Source organism: Oncorhynchus clarkii, chromosome 10, assembly GCF_045791955.1.
Source record: "Oncorhynchus clarkii lewisi isolate Uvic-CL-2024 chromosome 10, UVic_Ocla_1.0, whole genome shotgun sequence".
Classification (NCBI taxonomy): Eukaryota; Metazoa; Chordata; class Actinopteri; order Salmoniformes; family Salmonidae; genus Oncorhynchus; species Oncorhynchus clarkii.
This window is the reverse complement of record NC_092156.1, coordinates 60341140-60355187: the sequence shown is the minus strand read 5'-3', so window position 1 is coordinate 60355187 and position 14048 is coordinate 60341140. Positions and strand designations below refer to the sequence as shown.

The 14048-nt window shown below is 42.5% G+C and overlaps 1 protein-coding gene across 2 annotated transcripts in view; it reads left to right on the top strand.

The window, feature by feature from the left end:
- The first annotated feature begins 72 nt into the window (after nucleotides 1-72).
- Nucleotides 73-14048, top strand: part of LOC139418868 (large neutral amino acids transporter small subunit 3-like) — a 40388-nt gene continuing 26412 nt past the window's right edge. For both annotated transcript variants that reach the window (XM_071168624.1, XM_071168623.1), the window contains exon 1: nucleotides 73-282. The gene's annotated coding sequence lies outside the window, so the exon portion shown is untranslated. The remainder of the gene's footprint in view (nucleotides 283-14048) is intronic.

Genomic DNA, 14048 nt, shown 5'->3' with positions numbered 1-14048 from the left:
CGTTGCGGTGTGTGTGTGTGTGGGTGGGTGGGTGGGTGGGGGTCCATTTATATAGACTTTAGGAAGGAGAGAGCGAGAGAGGAGGGGTTTAAAGCCATACAAATGTAATGAAGTTGTGACGAGGAACTAACTGAATCTAGTGAAGTTTCACAAGACCCACAGTGACTGACTGTGTAACGTGTTCGCAGCAGACAAACAGTTTAAATCCCGCCTTTTTTCACTAAAGAAGGGAAATAAACCATTTACCATAGATATAAATTATTTCAGGGATTAGCGTCTGAAGTAAGTAATTTCCATTTTTTTCTTGTGCATGTTCAGATATGTTGCTGATCTTTTGTGTGTCTGGTAAGAGGAATTTGACTTTACGCACATGGCACAATACTTGTATATTAGTTTTTTCCCCCCCATTATTTTTTATTTTTCATAATCTTTCATTTGTTATCCTATTAATGTGCATTACTTTTTTGTAGACCGAGTGACACGGATAATCTTATATCCGTTTGCACAATGCTAAAGTTAATATGTTGACAGTATTGTGTTTGGCGCTAATTATATACATAAAACAATGCCCTTCCCACGTTTCAGGTATCGTTTGGCCATAAAAATAGTATAATGGAGGGTGACCAGTAGTTTGTTTATAATCAACTTTGTATACTGGGCAATCCATGCGTAATCTATGCGCTGTGCACGTAAAAGGTGACACCTGGACGCAGCTGTCAGTGCGCACACACGGGAGCACGAGGAGGGGTCACGCGCGTCCACCACCCACGGACAGGCAGCACGAGTGGAAACAGCTGAAAGAGAGGGAGAGTGACAGACAGAAAGAGAGAGAGAGAGAGAGAGAGAGAGAGAAAGGTGGGGCGGTTTTACCACCCCTGGTTTTAAATATTGTGTATTTACTCAGTGTATATACTCTGCCTTAGCTGGTGCCTAAATCAGGAATAGGAAATTCAGCAACTCTTGGAGTGTAGTGGAAGTTGATAAAAGTGCTTGTTTATGATTACATTTTGACTTCCACAGTCCTCCAAAAGTTGCTGAGTTTCTTAGAATGATGCTTTCCAATTCTCTTGTAAATCAAATCTAATTTTATTGGTTGCATACACATATTTAGCAGATGTTAATGCGGGTGTAGCGAAATGCTTGTGTTCCTAGCTCCAGCAGTGCAGTAATATCTAACAATTCACAACAAAACACACTTATCTAAAAGTAAAAGAATGGAATTCAGAAATATATAAATATTAGGAGTATATATTTTAGGAATATTTATATATTTCTGAATATAAAAAAATAGACATACTAAATATTCTATCCACATACTGTACATATCTAGAATATATAGGATAGAATAGTATATATACAGCAATAGGTGAATAGGATGGCTTTGATTAAAATACAGTATGTAAACATAACTAAAGCGACCAGTGTTCCATTATTAAAGTGACCAATGATTCCATGTCTATGTACATAGATCAGCAGTCTCTAAGATGCAGGGTTGAGTAACCGGGTGGTAGCCAGTTAGTGACAGTGACTAAGTTTAGGGCAGGGCACTGGGTGGAGGACACACAACCAACAAAAATACTGAGAAGTTGTGTAGGAGCTAGAAGCAGAGCTGCCATTTCTGTCGGGCTCCATCTTCCTGTGAAAGAGAAAGATACTTCTTTGCCAAACTATTTCCCCCTTTTTTTCTTTGGTTCTACCAGCACACTAAACAAAAAATGACTCATGATCAGTGCCTGAATCTGGCCAGAACACACCGGTACTATGTACAGGCTCCTCACATTTTCTGTGTCTGGAGTTCCAGCACTTCTTATAGAATATTGGCTTAAGAATTGCATATCAAATCAAATTTTATTATCCACATCCCCCGAATACAACAGGTGTAGGTAGCCCTTAGAGTGAAATGCTTACTTACGAGCCCCTAACCCACAGTGCAGTTAAAAAAAATACAAAAGAAATAAAGAATAAGACATAAAAGTAACAAGTAATTAAAGAGAAGCAGTAAAAAATAACAATATATACAGGGCCGGTATAGAGTCAATGTTCGGGGGCACCAGTTAGTTGAGGTAGTATGTACATGTAGGTAGAGTTAATTGAAGTGACTATGCACAAATGACAACAGAGTGGCAGTGGTGTGGAGGGGGCAATGTGAATAGTCTGGGTAGCCATTTGACTAGATGTTCAGGAGTCTTATGGCTTGGGGGTAGAAGCTGTTTAGAAGCCTCTTGGACCTAGACTTGGTGCTCCGGTACCTCTTGCCATGTGGTAGCAGAGAGAACAGTCTATGAATAGGGTGGCTGGAGTCTTTGACAATTTTAAGGGCCCTCCTCTGACACCGCCTGGTATAGAGGTCCTGGATGGCAGGAAGCTTGGCACCAGTGATGTACTGGGCCGTTCGCAATACCCTCTATAGTGGTTTGCGGTCGAAGGCCGAGCAGTTGCCATACCAGGCAGTGATGCATCCAGTCAGGATGCTCTCGATGGTGCAGCTGTAGCACTTTTGAGGATCTGAGGACCCATGCCAAATCTTTTCAATCCCCTGAGGGGGAATAGGTTTTGTTGTGCCCGCTTCACGACTGTCAAGGTGTGTTTGGACCATGTTAGTTTGTTGGTGATGTGGACACCAAGGATTTTGAAGCTCTCAACCTGCTCCACTGCAGCCCCACCGATGAGAATGAGGGCATTTTCGGTCCTCTTTTTCCTGTAGTCCACAATCATCTCTTTTGTCTTGGACACGTTGAGGGAGAGGTTGTTGTCCTGGCATCACCGGCCAGGTCTCTGACCTCCTCCCTATAGGCTGTCTCGTTGTTGTTGGTGATCAGGCTTTCCACTGTTGTGTCATCGGCAAATTTAATGACGGTGTTGGAGTCATGCCTGGCCGTGCAGTCATGAACAGGGAGTACAGGAGGGGGATGAGCACGCACCCCTGGGGGGGTCCTGTGTTTAGGATCAGCATGGCAGATGTGTTGTTACTTACCCTTACCTGGGGGCGGCCCATCAGGAAGTCCAGGATCCAGTTGCAGAGGGAGGTGTTTAGTCCCAGGGTCCTTAGCTTATTGATGAGTTTTGAGGGCACTATGATGTTGAACGCTGAGCTGTAGTCAATGAATAGCATTCTCTCATAGGTGTTCCTTTTGTCCAGGTGGGAAAAGGCAGTGTGGAGTGCAATAGAGACTGCATTATCTGTGGATCTGTTGGGGCGGTATGCGAATTAGAGTGGGTCCCGGGTTTCTGGGATGATAGTGTTGATGTGAGCCATGACCAGCCTTTCCAAGCACTTCATGGCTACAGATGTGAGTGCTAGGGGTCAGTAGTCATTTAGGCAGGTTGCCTTAGTGTTCTTGGGTACAGGCACTATAGTGGTCTGCTTAAAATATGTTGGTATTACAGACTCGGACAGCAAGTGAAGGCACTTGCCAGTTGGTCAGCGCATGCTCGGAGTACACATCCTGTTAATCCGTCTGACCCTTGGGCCTTGTGAATGTTGACCTGTCTAAAGGCTGCGGAGAGCGGGATCACACAGTCATCCGGTCCTGCTGGTGCTCTCATGCATGTTTCAGTGTTGCTTGCCTCGAAGCGAGCATAGAAGTAGTTTAGCTCGTCCGGTAGGCTTGTGTCACTGGGCAGCTCTCGGCTGTGCTTCCCTTTGTAGTCTGTAATAGTTTGCATGCTCTGCTACATCCGACGAGCATCAGAGCCGGTGTTGTACGACTCGATCTTAGTCCTGTATTGACGTTTTGCCTGTTTGATCGTTCGTCGGAGGGCATAGCGGGATTTCTTATAAGCTTCTGGGTTAGAGTCTCGCTCCTTGAAAGTGGCAGCTCTAGCCTTTAAAGTCCCCGGCTACTAGGAGCACCGTGTCTGGGTGAGCGATTTCTAGTTTGCTTATGGCGGAATACAGCTCATTCAATGCTATCTTAGTGCCAGCCTCTGACTGTGGTGGTATGTAAACAACTACAAAGAATATAGATGAGAACTCTCTCGGTAGGTAATGTGGTCTGCAGCTTATCATGAGAAACTCGACCTCAGTCGAGCAATGGCTCGAGACTTCCTTAGATATCGTGCACCAGCTGTTGTTTACAAAAATACATAGATCGCCACCCCTTGTCTTACCAGACGGCGCTGTTCTATCCTGCCGGTACATCGCATAACCAGCCAACCTGTATGTTGATATTGTAGTCGTTCAGCCATGACTCCGTGAAGTATAAGATGTTACAGTTTATAATGTTCCGTTGGTAGTTTAATCTTCCCAATAACGCTTCCATTTTATTGTCCAAAGATTGCATGTTTGCGAGCAGAATTGAGGAGAGTGGGGGTTTATTAGATCTCCTACTACTCCTCAGAAGGCAGCCCGCCCTCCGGCCTCTCTTTTTCCGCCTCCTCTTCACGCAGATCACATGGGTCGGGCCTGTTTCCGAGGGAGCTGTATATCCTCCGCCTCGGGCTCGTCAGAGTCGTGAAAGAAGTAAAAGAATTCTGCTAGTCCGTGAGTAATCGCAGTCCTGATCATAAGAGACAGTAGCGGCAACATTATGTACAAAAGTAGTAAACAAATAAGTTACAAACAACGCAGATAAACAAACAAAAAAACACAATTGTTTGGAGGCACGTAAAACGTCTGCCTTCTGCTCCGGCGCCATTTTACAGCAGAACCTAATATAAACTGTGCTTGCTCCCATTTCAAGCACTGTTGAAATTAGGACCATCAAGCCACATCTCCCTGTTTTGTCATTTAGCTGACACTCCTTTCCAGAACAACTAGAGTTAAGTACCTTGCGCAAGGGCACATCGACATATTTTTCACCTAGCTGGCTCGGGGATACAAACCAGCAACCTTTCGGTTACTGGCCCAACACGCTTAACCGCAAGGCTGCCTGCTGTGTCCAGGTGAATGATGGTTGGAAGTGACCTGACATCCTGTTGGTGATCGTCATCATAGCGAGCATGACACAACCAACCAGCCAGTCAGTCAGTCATTGTGGACAGGACTCGTGTGGCAGGTGCTGTCTCTCTGATTGTGTCCCAAATGGGCACGCTATTCCTATAGTGCACTATAAAGCGAGTTGGGTGCCATTTTGGGCCCATCCTCTGGCCCTTTCAAGGTTGAGATACAACTTTATTTGTTTTGCTGCATCGGAGTGCAAAGAATCAGAGAGACAGAGACAAAAGAGATGGAGAGAGAGATAATAAGGGGAGAGAGATCAACCAAAATGGACAGGGGAGGGGGATTCTTCAGAAGGGGTCATCACTTCAGACCCAGCACCAGTATAAAATGACTAAAGGGATAGTTGAAATCAGTGAGGGGTTACAATTTTGGTGGGTTCTTGCATTGGAATGATATTGAATTCAATAAACATAAAGTTCAAATGCCGAGACTCCAAGACCATTGATTGAGTGCTTTTAAAATAGCCGATCTCCACTGCGCTGTATCAGCACTAAAGCAGGGCCATTTTGGTAATGAATATAGGCTACAAGATAGATAGGCTGTTTGTAATAGGTGCATAACACTATGTGAATGCAGCCATACACACTGCTGTCTTACCAAAAGAAGGCCGACTAAATGCTGAAAGTAGTAGCCTAGTTATTCATGCGTGCAAACTAAAATACTGAAAAGCCGTTTGGCTTAGAATACCGACACACGGTAGAATAAGAACGAATGACTGAGAACTGAACAAAACAACTGTAGCAAGGAAGCATAGTAAACAAAATATCAGATTGATAAAGGGATGACACAATCTGTATTTAGGCTAGTTACATTAACAGTAAACACACGCAGTATTCAAAAGGCAAATGGAGATCCAAATAGCCAAAACATATTCTACTACAGTGAGATGCAGCCATGCACAACTGTCTTGCCAAACAAATAGGCCCATGGGCCCATAGGCCCACTTCAAACATGGAAAACCATGCCGCTCAAGAGTGCAGCAACACGTTGTGATATGGCACAATGCACGTGTGTGGATCATATTCGACCCACGTAATCAATTAAGTAATGCCGGCCTACAATAAACATGTTTCCAATACGTACAGTTCCATTTACAAGCACGACAACCAATAGGCTTCTAAGAAAACCATAATAGAATGTATCTATTTCTATGAAGAAACATACCGACATGGAGCTATACAGAGAGGCGTCATTTGGGTTCTTGCATTGGACTTATATTGAGTATTCCAGCCACTCTTTCTATGAATCAGTTAAAATAAAGTTTTTTTGACAGAAAACCTGCGGCTAGGGTAGGATTCTAGGCTAACCTGGCCGGCTCCTGTGTTCCAAGATCGTCAGGAACAGTTGGAGGTGGAGGGAGCTATGGAGACATTATCCTGGCGGCGCTTGTGGACACAGCGCAGGGGAGATACAGATTTTGCGCCAACCTGTCACTCAATCATTTGATCTTTTTTTGCTATTTTTATATAGGAACTTGTAACTTAAACTGAGGGAGCACACGTTTCAACTGAGGTGGGCTAAGCTCTCTTTTGCCCCCTCGTGGAACCGAGCCCAGTCTGCTTAATACTCGCCTAAATTGAATTGGAGGGTTCAGAAAGGTCATCTTCGATACTCCCATCATACATTTCTGTGTCATAAGGAGCAGAGAGGTCAGGGTTTAGAGGTCAAAGTCTAACACTCTCTAATGTTTGGGTTCAGTATGAGCACGTTCCAGGTACAATATCCTTATGTCATGTAGATGTGGTAGTAAGTAACCTAATAGTTGGTTAAAATCACATGATTCACAGTTGATGATGTCATCAGTGTCTCCGGATGATGTCATCGGAAAAAACGTATCTTGAAACCCGCCGATTTCATATGCTGATGTTGGGGTGGTGCTAGAGATGACCAATTTGATGTTGAAAAAGTGTTTTCCCTTTAAACATTTCTCCAGGCATTGTAATAACCAGGTATTCTGTGCAACATATATGTGTTCCCATGTAGTGTACTAGTGTAGTTAAGTGTCACTAGGTCTGTTACCACTGCAGCTATTTTTGTCCCCAGCTGGCAGGAGTCCCAGTCTGGCTGCAGGCATGTGTTCAAGAGAGGTAATAGACCCTCAGTCAAACCTGCTTTACCTACACACACAGTCACAGATAGAATGGCATGTATTCACACTTACAGTACCAGTCAAAAGTTTGGACATACCTACTCATTCAAGGGTTTCTCTTTATTTCTACTATTTTCTACATTGTAGAATAATAGTGAAGACATCCAAACTATAAAATAACACACATGGAATAGTTTAGTAAGCAAAAAAGTGTTAAACAAATCAAAATATATTTTAGATTTGAGATTCTTCAAAGTAGCCACCCTTTGCCTTGATGACAGCTTTGCACACTCTTGGCATTCTCTCAACCAGCTTTACCTGGAATGCTTTTCCAACTGTCTTGAAGGAGTTCCCACAGTCTCCTCCGAACAGTTGATGTTGAGATGTGTCTGTTACTTGAAATCTGAAGCATTTATTTGGCCTGCAATTTCTGAGGCTGGTAACTCTAATGAACTTATCCTCTGCAGCAGAGGTAACTCTGGGTCTTCCTTTCCTGTGGCGGTCCTCATGAGAGACAGCGCTTGATGGTTTTTGAGACTGTACTTGAAGAAATTTTCAAAGTTCTGACATTTTCCGGATTGACTGACCTTCATGTCTTAAAGTCCTGAAGGACTAATTTCTCTTTGCTTATTTGAGCTGTTCTTGCCATAATATGGACTTGGTCTTTTACCAAATAGGGCTATTTTCTGTATACCCCCCTACCTTGTCACAATGCAACTGATTGGCACAAACGCATTAAGGTAAGAAATTCCACAAATTAACAAGGCATTCTTGTTAATTTAAATGCTTTCCAGGTGCCTACCTCATGAAGCTGGTTGAGAGAATACCAAGAGTGTGCAAAACTGTCAAGGCAAAGGGTGGCTACTTTGTAGAATCTCAAATATAAAATATATTTGTTTAACATTTTGGTTACTACATGATTCGATATGTGTTATTTCATAGTTATGTCTTCATTATTATTCTACAATGTAGAAAATAGTAAAAATAAAGAAACCCTGGAATGAGTATGTGTGTCCAAACGTTTGACTGGTACTGTACATCTGACAACCACTTTCTAATGCATACAGACTTCATGCCTATTGGCCACAGGCAAACATGCATATTTGTGAGTTATACTCAGGACATTTTACGAGTCTAAACCCTCCCTCACTACGTCAGGCCGTGTGCATATGTGTGTGCCATAGGCACGTGCAAATAACAGGGTGTGTGTTTGTGTCAGTCCCTGCTGTTTGATACCTGATAGGTCCACGGCGTGAAGTCAGACACACAGCAATAAGGTCAATTCAGGGGTCACTACTCTACTCACCATTCAGCTCTTTTGTCCTCTTTACACCAATCCCTGATTCCTCTCTCCCTCCTCATTGCAGGTAGATCTTTCCACCTACACTAACAGGGAAACTGTCCCTGTTTTCTTTCAAGCAGTTATTGTACGGTCAGAATAACGTACTAACTAGACGTGGACCGATTATGATTTTTCAACGCCCATACCGATACCGATTATTGGAGGACCAAAAAAAGCCGATACCGATTAATTGGACGATTCATTTATTTACAATAATGACAATTACAACGATACTGAATGAACACTTTTATTTTAACTTAATATAATACATCAATAAAATCAATTTAGCCTCATAAATAATGAAATGTTCAATTTGGTTTAAATAATGCAAAAAGAAAGTGTTGGAGAAGAAAGTAAAAGTGCAATATGTGCCTGTCACGCTTGTGAAAATGGACGGACCAAGGCGCAGCGTGATTAGAGTTCCACATCTTTTATTTAAGTGAAACTTTCAAACAAAAACAATAAACAAATAACGAAATGTGACTTACTTGGTGCCCCCTAGTCACGCCCTGACCAACAACTCCATAGAGAAACAAGGGCTCTCTATGGTCAGGGCGTGACAGTACCCCCCCCAAAGGTGCGGACTCCGGCCGCAAAACCTGAAACCAAATGGGGAGGGTAGGGGGGGTGACTAGTGTTGGTGGTGGCTCCGGTGCAGATCGTAGCCCCCGCCCAGACCCCGGATCCGGCCATGGTGCCGGGCTGAACGCCGTGCCTGGACTGGGCACCGGCGCAAAGGAGGGCTCCGTCCATGGAGCTGGGCTGGACGCCGTGCCTGGACTGGGCACCGGCGCAGAGGAAAGCTCCGGCCATGGAGCTGGACTGGACACCGTGCCTGGACTGGGCAATGGAGCAGAGGAAGGCTCCGGCCTTGGAGCGGGACTGGGGAGGCGCACTGGAGGCCTGGTGCGTGGAACCGGCACAGGTGGCACCGGATTGGTGACACACACTTCAGGGAGAGTGTGGGGAGCTGGCACAGGATGTACCGGACTGGGAGGGCACACTGGAGGCCTGCTGCACTGGAGGCCTCACTTCAGGGTGAGTGCGAGGAGCTGGCACAGGTGGCACCGGACTGTTGACACGCACTTCAGGAAGGGTGCGGAGAGCTGGTACAGGACTCACCAGACTGCTGACAGGCTCTTCAGGTCAGATGCCATGCAGAACACACCTACATAACATTGCTCTCCTCTCTCTTTCTCCCAACTTCTCCATCGCCTCCCTGACAGTCTCTGGCTCTTCAGGGCAAGTGCGGGGAGCTGGCACAGATGGCACCAGACTGGTGTCACGCTCTTCAGCACGCTTGCGCTGCAGCATACTCCTAGCCAACATCCTTCTCCGATATCCCTCCTCACACTGCTCCATCGACTCCCAGGTGGGCTTTGGCTCTCTCTTTGGCTCGGCCGACCACCCCTTGTGCCTCCCCGCCAAAAAACCTTGGGGTTTCTGTGGCCGCGGTCCCCGGCGTTGTCGCTGTCCTTCGACCGTCCTTGTTGTCTCCATTCCAAGAAAGGGTCTCACAAACTCCCATGATTTTTTCCCAGGTCCAAAACTCCTTTACCTCCGTCACACGCTGCTTGGTCCTTGCTTGGTGGGATATTCTGTCACGCTTGTGAAAATGGACGAACCAAGGCGCAGCGTGATTAGAGTTCCACATCTTTTATTTAAGTGAAACTTTCAAACAAAAACAATAAACAAATAACAAAACGGTACTTACTTGGTGCAACAAGCATATACACAAACAATATCCCACAAACACAGGTGGGAAAAATGACTACCTAAATATGATCCCCAATTAAAGGCAACGATTACCAGCTGCCTCTAATTGGGAACCATACAAAACACCAACATACAAATAATTAACTAGAACACCTCCTAGTCACGCCCTGACCTTCAACTCCATAGAGAACCAAGGGCTCTCTATGGTCAGGGCGTGACAGTGCCATGTAAAAATGCCAACGTTTAAGTTCCTGGCTCAGAACATGAGAACATATGAAAGCTGGTGGTTCCTTTTATTAACATGAGTCTTCAATATTCCCAGGTAAGAAGTTTAAGGTTGTAGTTATTATAGGACTATTTATCTCTATACCATTTGTATTTCATATTCCTTTGACTATTGGATGTTCTTATAGGCACTTTAGCCAGTGTAACAGTATAGCTTCCGCCTCTCTCCTTGCCCCTACCTGGGCTTGAACCAGGAACAGATCAAAAACATCCACCCTCGAAGCATAGTTATCCATTGCTCCACAAATGCCGCAGCGCAGCCCTTGCAGAGCAAGCGGAACAACTACTTCAAGGTCTCAAAGCGAGTCCCGCACCGATTGAAACGCTATTAGCGTGCACCCCGCTAACTAGCTAGCCATCTCACATGGTTACACCAGCCTAATCTCAGGAGTTGATAGACTTGAAGTCATAAACAGCTCAATGCTTGAAGCACAGGGAAGAGCTGCTGGCAAACGCACAAAAGTGCTGTTTGAATGAATGCTTACGAGCCTGCTGATGCCTACCACGGCTCAGTCAGACTGCTCTATCAAATATCAAATCATAGACTTAATTATAACATGATAACACACATAAATACGAGCCTTAGGTCATTAATATGGTCAAATCCGGAAACTATCATTTCGAAAACAAAATGTTTATTCTTTCAGTGAAATACAGAACCGTTACGTATTTTATCTAATGGGTGGCATCCCTAAGTCTAAATAGTGCTGTTACATTGTAAAACCTTCAATGTTATGTCATAATTATGTACAATTCTGGCAAATTAATTACGGTCTTTGTTAGGAATAAATGGTCCTCACACAGTTTGCAACGAGCCAGGCGGCCCAAACTGCTGCATATACCCTGACTCTGTTGCACAGAACGCAAGAGAATTGACACAATTTCTCTAGTTAAAAGAAAGTCATATTAGCAGGCAATGTTAACTAAATATGCAGGATAAAAAATATATGCTTGTGTATTGATTTTAAAGAAAGCCATTGATGTTTATGGTTCGGTACACATTGGTGCAACGACAGTGCTTTTTTCGCGAATGCGCTCGTTAAATTATCACCCGTTTGGAGAAGTAGGCTGTGATTCGATGAGAAATTAACAGGCACAGCATCGATTAAATGCAATGCAGAACACGCTAGATAAACTAGTAATATCATCAACCATGTGTAGTTAACTAGAGATTATGTTAAGGTTGATTGTTTTTTATAAGATAAGTTTAATGCTAGCTAGCAACTTACCTTGGCTTCTTGCTGCACTCGCGTAAAAGGTAGTCAGCCGGCCACGCAGGCTCCACGTGGATTGCAATGTAAGGCAGGTGGTTAGAGCGTTGGACTAGTAACCGGAAGGTTGCAAGATCGAATACCCGAGCTGACAAGGTAAAAATCTGTCGTTCTGCCCCTGAACAAGGCAGTAACCTACCGTTCCTAGGCCATCATTGAAAATAAGAATGTGTTCTTAAGTGTCCAAAAATGCTGATTACCGATTGTCATGAAAACTTGAAATCGGTCCTAATTAATCGCCCATTCCGATTAATCGGTTGACTTCTAGTACTAACAGATTACATGTAACCGGGATTACGTATTCAGATTACAAAACTGAAGTAACTGTAATCAACCCCAAAAAATATGTAAACACAAGTAATCTGAATACAGTTACATTCTTAAAAACAGGTGATTACGTTTTGGATTACTTAATCTAATATCAAGATGTGGGCTTCAAGTGATTGCCTCAAACACACGGAGATTGCAAGTTTTTGAAAGCTGTGCTGAGCCACACAGCTTTGAAGTCACCTTTTTCAGTGGGAATGGAAGCCTTTCCCTTTTTTTCTAATCTATTTGGAATCTCCAAAACTGCAACATTTGCTTTCCCTGGTTGCTTTCCACAGGAAATATTTTTTAAACCAAAAAACATCAGACCCCCACTTACTGAGAACTGAATCATCCCACATTTTAATTGGATTTTGAAATTAGTCAACACAGCCACATCCTGTTCACTTCTCAAGCACAAATCAGCTGCTTACTCGGCTAAACCTCTAGTTACAGTGGAAAGGAGTTCTCTCAAATCTACCGTTCTGCCTTTGCAGCAGTGCAGAGCGATTTAGTGCTTTTTGGGGTCAGTTCGATTGTTCAAAAAATAATCACGGTTTTCGATTTTGGTTTAGATTATTTTTTGTAAACATTAAATGCACTATGCATTTATGTGCGTTGAATGCTGTAACAACACAGAATAAAACAATGAATAAAATGACGTTAGACAGCCCATTCCTGCTTATCACTTATTAACCACCATCTTGTTACATTATTTGAATGAAATATTTCAGTTGTTGTGTATATAATAAAACATATATTTGACTACTTTATTGTTTCATTTCAAGTCATCTCTTCTCTAGCTGCTGATCTTCAAGGTAAATAAGGCATACTTCTATGACTGCTGAATAACAATTATCAATCACTTAGATAATGTATTTTCAGGTAGAGTTCCTCACAAAGCAACTGCTCTCGATCACGCATTCTAATGTGGCAGGCGTAAAAGAAACACACAGACCGGACAAGTAGGCGCACAATGGACTATGGTCATTGTAGTTAATTACCAGGTTTTCTGCGCTAAACTAAGTAGAATATTCGCCTGTTGGAAACTAAAACTCCCTAATTCGGGCTTGATCTGATTTATCGCTAGAGGAACTGGCAATGTGCGTATTGAGCTCACAAAACAAAAACAAAAAAACAATGGAATTCAAACAATTGAAACTGACAAAAATGCTAAATAACCAACATTTTGGTTAATCGTTCAGCACTACATAACTGACAGATCTATGTGTTTTTGTAAACTTAGAATAGTCTACATTCAAAGTATTTGCACAATTGATCATCCAACTCATAAAATAATTTGATCTGTTACATCTGTCTATTGGAGTATTTATCATTCAAATGACTTTTAACCTCTTTTACTGTTCACAATCTTATTTTTCAAGTAATCCGCCCAACCCCGAGTTTCTAGGATACTCCTCTTGCTTAGCGAAATGTTTTATGTAATGTTTTATGTTTTATATGTTTTATAGAATGTTTTATATATTTATATGTTTTATAGAATGTTTTATAGAATGTTTTATAGAATGTTTTATATGTTTTATAGAATGTTTTATATGTTTTATAGAATGTTTTATATGTTTTATAGAATGTTTTATAGAATGTTTTGAATGTTTTATATGTTTTATAGAATGTTTTATAGAATGTTTTATATGTTTTATAGAATGTTTTATATGTTTTATAGAAAGTTTTATAGAATGTTTTATATGTTTTATAGAATGTTTTATAGAATGTTTTATATGTTTTATAGAAAGTTTTATATGTTTTATAGAATGTTTTATAGAATGTTTTATATGTTTTATAGTCAATGTCAACATATTCAGGGATTATAACAGAACTGGCAGAGAAACCATTCATCACAGCGTCTTTCCGGAAACCAGAGTTATGTTGTTGCGATGATGGTGGTGATGATGAGTCAGTCATGTGGTTAACCTCACTCTCAGTAGTAGTATCCCACAGAGAATTTGTATTGCTATTCTTCTCTTTTTGTTGCCCTCTGAGCTCAGATGAAAGTGAGGAGGAAAGTAGCTGTATACTTAAAAAAAAAAAACATCTTTCTTGCTTTGATATGTATTTTGTAGTTTTTGTAGACCTTTG